Raw genomic sequence first — 6,619 nt, forward strand, 5'->3', positions numbered from 1 at the left:
GTGGGCTGTGGGGCCTTACGCTGTGTCTGAGCCCAGGCTTTCCTGAGAACTTGATTTACCACCATTTCCCAAGAACCTGAGGGAGCATCGTCGGGCTTACCCTGACATCCAAAGGAGCACTGCCCATGCAGTGGACAAGCAGTCAGGAGAGGCCACAGGGTCTCCTACCTGTGCCAAAGGTCGGGCCCTCTGGTAGTGAGGACTCCACGTGGCTTGGAGGGAGAGCCCAGGACCATTCTGGTCCTGCGTGTGCATAGAAAGTGGGAAGTGGCTGCATTTGTGATTATGGTTTTAGAGACAGCGCCCTAGCCTGATGGTGGAAGAGAGGCCCTAGCCTCTGGTGGTGGTGGTAGTGGGGATGGGTTCCCTCTCCAGGAAGCCTGTGGACGCACCTAGAGGCTTCACACCCACGTACCTGAGTGCTGAGAGATTTCTCTGACCTCAGTTCTCAGTGCAGGGTCTGAGGCTCTTGGCATTCAGGACAAAGATTCAGGTTGGGCATGTGGGCCCCACAGCCCCCTAAAGCATACAAGTTCCTCAAGCAGTTGGTGTTTCTCATGCTGTCCTCTCGAGTCTACCAGCCACTGGAGGAAGCTGTTTCCCTTCCACACTGAGTCCCAGGACCCGGTTTAGAGAACACTGAGTAGGTGGCAGGAGAGAACCAGAGTTGATAGCTAAAACTCATAAGACTCCGAGTGACTGAGCTCACTTACCATATACTTACTCTACTGGGAAAGTAGAATGGGCAAGAGCCGCATATCTGATAGCCAGAGTCCACTCCTCACGGATCCTCATCTGGACCTAATGCCAGCACCATCTATTTTCAGGTGGTGGAGGTGAAAGCCTGTGCTTCCCACCCCCCCTTACCTACCACAGAATGTTTCTGCTTGGGTCTCTGGCATACAAGCACCTTTATTTGCGGAACCACATTGACAGCCCCTGCTAACAATTTAGTGGACGAGATTTTCCTGTGAGTTGTTTACCGCACACACTACCCTCTGCCCCGTGCTTCCTTTGCCTCCAGCTCTGTTCTCTCCGTGTCCAGGATGATGAGCAGTGGCTGATGCCACCCAAAACTTAACGTACGTGCCAAGAGTGGTTACTCTGTTTCTCAGTAGGTGCCAGACACCAGAAAGGGCTGTTCTGTGGCTGCTCCTGGTTGAGATCCATGGGAAATGGAGTATCTGGGAGGCTGGTGGGGCAGGACTGAGAATATGCTGGATACATGAGGAGACCTCAGGGGGAGTCTGCTGCGAGTGCTGGCACCCATGCACATGTGCCGCAGAGAAGCTGAAAGTATGAGACACATAAAAGAATATTCTGCGCCAGGCAGTGGTGGCGCACGCCTTTAATCCCAGCACTCGGGAGGCAGAGGCAGGCGGATCTCTGTGAGTTCAAGGCCAGCCTGGTTTACTAGAGCTAGTTCCAGGACAACCTGGGCTACACAGAGAAACCCTGTCTCAAAAAACAAAACAACAACAAAAACCCAAAGGCAGGGAAAGGTTCTTGCTTTGGCAGCACATACACTAAAACTGGAACAACGTGGGGAAGATTAGCATGGCACAAATTCTTGAAGCATTCCATATTTTTAAAATTAAAAAAGGGGCTGGAGGGCTGGAGAGATGGCTCAGCGGTTAAGAGCATTGCCTGCTCTTTCAAAGGTCCTGAGTTCAATTCCTAGCAACCACATGGTGGCTCACAACCATCTGTAATGAGGTCTGGTGCCCTCTTCTGGCCTGCAGGCATACACACAGACAGAACATTGTATACATAATAAATAAATAAATAAATAAATAAATAAATAAATAAATAAATATTTAAAAAAAGGGGGGCTGGAGCTCATAGATGGTTGAGTACCAAGTATGGTGCCCAGCACTCACACTGGGCAACTCACAATCCAGTGAAATCCAGTCTCTTTCCTCATGAGCACCTGCACTCGTCCGCACACACTCACATACAGATATACACACATATACTCATCTGCACACACTCACATACAGATATACACACTTTAGAAATGAAATAGATGTGGGGCTGGAGAAATGGCTCAGCAGTTAAAATCACTTGCTGCTCTTGCCGAGTACCTGGGTTCGGTTCCCAGCACCCATGTCCGGCAACTCACAACTACCTGTAACTCCCATTACACGAGATCTAACACAATCTTCTGTCCTCCTTGGTACCTGTATACACATAGTACATACAAACGCCCACAAACACATAACAGTGTAAAATTAAAGTAAAACAAATATTTTGTTTTTAAAATTTATTTATTTTTGATATAGGGCCTCTCTAGTAGTCCTGGCTGTCCTGGAGCTCAAAATGTAGACCAGCCTGACCTCAAACTTATAGAGATCCACCTGCTTGTACCAGTGCTGGGAATAAAGGCAAATGCAACCAAGACTAGCTTAAGACCATTTTTTAAAAAAAATTATTCATTCATTTATTTATTTATACAGTGTTCTGTCTGCATGTATGCCTGCAGGCCAGAAGAGGGCACCAGATCTCATTACAGATGGCTGTGTGCAAAAAAATTGGTTGCTGAGAACTGAACTCAGGACCTTTGGAAGAGCAGGCAGTGCTCTTAAACCTCTGAGCGATCTCTCCAGCCACATTACAAATTTTTGTTTGTTTGTATTTTTTTTTTTTGAGATAAGCTCTCTGTATAGCCCTGACTGTCCTGGAACTTACTCTGTAGACCAGGGTGCCCTCAAACTCAGACATCTGCCTGCTTCTGCATCCTGAGAGCTGGGATTAAAGGTGTGCAACACCATGCCAGGCTTAAAAAATTTTTTTAAAACAGAAAAAAAGGGGGGCAGAGGCAGGCAGAGCTTGGAGTTGGAGGTCAGCCTGGTCTAAAGAACTAGATCTAGGACAGCCAGGGCTACAAAGAGAAATCCTATCAGAGAGAAAGAGAGAGAAAGAAAGAGAGAGAGACAGACAGAGAGACAGGGAGGGGAGGACAGTGGGAGGGGAGCGAGAGAGAGAGAGCCATTTAATGTCATATTTTCCCTTGGAAGGTAGTGTGGTGAGATAGGAGTATCAGACAGAATCCTAGGGCCCTGGCCAGCTTCCAGATGGGCGCAGGACCCATTTGAGACAAGGTGTTGCGGGTGGTGTGAAATTCTAGGCAGAAGTAGGGCAAGAATAATCACCAACTGCTCCTATCACAAAAGCCAGCTAGTTCGTTGCAATTAAATATAGCCTTGCAACCAGAGAGCTTTTTAAAGATGTAGCCCCCCGGGTCCTGGAGGGAAAGAGCACTTGCAGAAGATCTGAATTAAGTCCCAGCACTTGCAGCAGGCAGCTCACAGCTGTCTCTAACTCTAGCCTGAAGGATACATCTCCATCATCAACGGGAGCCTGTACTCACACACACAAACCCCTACTCACAACTGAAAATAATAAAACATAAAAGAGACCTTCATCCAAATTAAAATAACAAAATAAAGAAAAAGAAGTCTGCTGGGAGTCGTCCGGCAGTGGGCAGGCCCAGTCCAGGATGTAAAGAGTTGGTGAGGGAAGGAAGTGAGCCAGGCCATGATGGCCGGCCGGGAGACTCTTGCAGCCTGAATTACTGGCGGCCAGAGCGCTTCTTTATTTATACAGAATTTAGTAAGCAGGGATACGTTCATGTTGTTCCAAAACATTGATCGTACCATTTTTGGTTTTGGACGTGTGTTTTACTTCCTTTTGCTCATATTTTAGTCATCACTGATAAACTATGACAGAAGAGTTATCATTTCCAATCATTTTCCCTCAAGTTTTGACATCATTGATAAAGTTATTATTTTTACCCAGTAACCCCATAACCAGATTTTTAAGGATCTAGAGGTATATGACAAGTTGTTCTCAGGCCAGTTGCTTCTGTGACTACAAGGACATTTGACCAAAACAATCTTCAAGCCCTCCAAGGCACGCCGCCATGTTCCAAGCTGTGTATTATTAACTCTTAATGGTCAGAGTGCCCAAGAAATATCCTCAGGCCCAAACTGCTACAGTTATTATTCAAATTCTGGCATAAACAATGTTTATATTTTATGTCTTTATAGAATACTTTTATCATCTTTCTACCTCATTCATTGCCCGTCAGTATAAGTTTCTATTAGGACAGAGGTAACGTCAGCTAATCTAACTATATATAAGAGGTGTATCAGCTATATCATTGCCTGAGTGTACAGTCTGAAGATGTTGTACTCTGAACTGTGGCCAACTCCTCTAGCCCACTGAATCTTGTTGATCTTTTTAAGTTGACTTTGTTCTGATTATCTTGTTCCTAAGTAGGAACATGGACAGATGTTTCAAAAATGTCTCACAGTCTCCTAGAGACCTCTGGTTTCTTTATGTCTGTCACAACCTCCAAGGCGTAAGGAAGACCTTCAAGTAGATACGGATATCTCCCTAAAGCGGGGGGAACAGTATGTTTAGGACTGTCCTGGGGAAACTTGGAAATAGCATTCCTGGGAGAAGACATAAATGATTTATAAGACATTTTTATTAATCCAATATTTCTAAAGACTCCCAAGTATGCAACAGAGGTCTGTGGTTCTCCTCCCCTCCTCCCCACCCCAGCAGGTGGCAGCAGCCTGCCTGAGATGCTGCAGGAAGGAACTGGAGTCCATGTAAGAGCAAGTGTGTAATTCACAGTCCTGTCCGGCAGAGGCTGGAGCCATGAGCTGCTCTATGCTTCCGTAGCCTGGGGCTTCACCTCCGACTGTCAGATCAGCCACATCTGCCACAAAGACTACTTGGCTCTTCACAGATGATTCCCAAGGGGCCCACCAAGGACTCAAAGGCACACTGGTGGCCATGACTCTGAGTGTCAGGATCAAGGCTACTCATGGTGACCCCCACATGACCCTTGGTTATGTAGGTCAATGGAATGAACTTTGGGGTCTCGGTGGGGACTCTCAGCTGGGTAGTCTGCAGGTTCACCTTACCAGAGGGGCTGATTTGAGGTCAGCATAAGCAGGTAACTATTACTTAAATACAACTCTCAATATGAGTTATTTCAGCTAATAAGAAAGCTTGGGTTTAGTACTCTTAATGTCAGCCAGCCAACCTCCCTGCTACCTGAGGTACTTGTTCTATTTTCTAGATCTCTGCCTCAGTCTCCCAAGTGTGGGGATTACAGGCATATGCCACCAATATGCCACCAGCCCAGCTCAATCTCTCTGAGCCAGTTACCAAAGTCTTAACACAATGATTGGCTGTTTTCTCTCTCTCCTCCTCTCTTTCTCTTTTCTTCAGTATAGAGTCTTGCTATATTGCTCAGGTTAACCTAACTCCTGGGTTCAAGTGGCCTAACACTTCAAAACTATTTTATTTTAATAGTGTGTGTGTCCATGTCCTGTGTGGGTTTGTACATGGACCTGTGAGTTGAGAGGCTTCAGATCCCTTAGGGCTGGAGTTATAGGCAGTTGTGAGATCCCTCATGTTGTTGCTGGGAACAAAACTGAGTCCCCTAGAACAGCAGTACATACCCTCAACCACCTGGTCATCTCTCCAGCCCCACACTTTTTAAAAAATAGAAATAGTTAAGATGAAGAATTTTATAAAAGATACAAGCTTACCAAAGGCAGCCAGAGACTGAAAGGTGTGTGCCCTCTCAAGCTTTGACCCATGTTCCTCATCGGTTCAAGCTCAAATGTGAATGCCATGAGGTGAGCTTTGTCCATAAAACAACAACAAAAATAACAAACAAACAAACAAACAAACCAAAAAACCTTTTATGGTCACTGAGTGATGTCTGGCTATTGCTGGGACACTCATTTGGTTTTGTTGGGGAACAAGGACTACAGGCAGAATAATCTTAGAATTTTAAAACTTCATATGGGTGATGGCGGCAGCCTATGCCTTTAATCCCAGCATTTAGGAGCAAAGGCAGGCAGATCTCTGAGTTCAAGCCCAGTCCAGTCTTCAGAGCAAGTTCCAGGGCAGTCAAAATTACACACACACACACACACACACACACACACACACACACACAAAACCCTGTCTCAAAAAACCTACTGTTCTCACTCAGTTACAATTGTCTTCTAAGTGGAGAAATCAGTCCATACACTTCCGTGCATGCAACCAGTTTTATCACAGAAAGCTGTGACCAAGACACTGACTTTGGAGAATATGGTGACTTTCTTCAGTGACAACTGCCCTCAGTTCATGCTAACTTCCTCCTACCCAAAGGTTAGGTCAGCCAGCCCGAGTCCAGAAGGCGGCTGAGCAGGTTCTCAAGGAGCACTCAAAGGGCAAACGACCAGAACCCCAGAATACCAGCTCTTTCTACTCTGTGTAGCTCTTAGGTACCCTAAGGTTTAGGGTACCCTCTGCGGGCTCTGGGGGAAGGGTCTGCTAGGCTTTTTGGCTTGTATTGCAAAGCATCACGCGAAGTGGTCGCACGGGTTACCACGACACCGCCTTAGGCACAGAAGCAGAAGTCTGGTGCAGGACCCATCTCTCTTACCGGACTGGAGAGGCTCAAGGCAGCCACAGACCTGCAAGACTAGGGCTTCGGTAAAGTGTGGGGTCACAGCAAGGGCCCGTGGCCACCTTTTCCCTCAACCTTCGGGCTTGTGATTTCACGCCGGTTACCTCGCCCTTGCCTGCCATGGCCTGAGGCATA

This window comes from Chionomys nivalis, chromosome 11 (genome assembly GCF_950005125.1).
Source record: "Chionomys nivalis chromosome 11, mChiNiv1.1, whole genome shotgun sequence".
Taxonomy (NCBI): Eukaryota; Metazoa; Chordata; class Mammalia; order Rodentia; family Cricetidae; genus Chionomys; species Chionomys nivalis.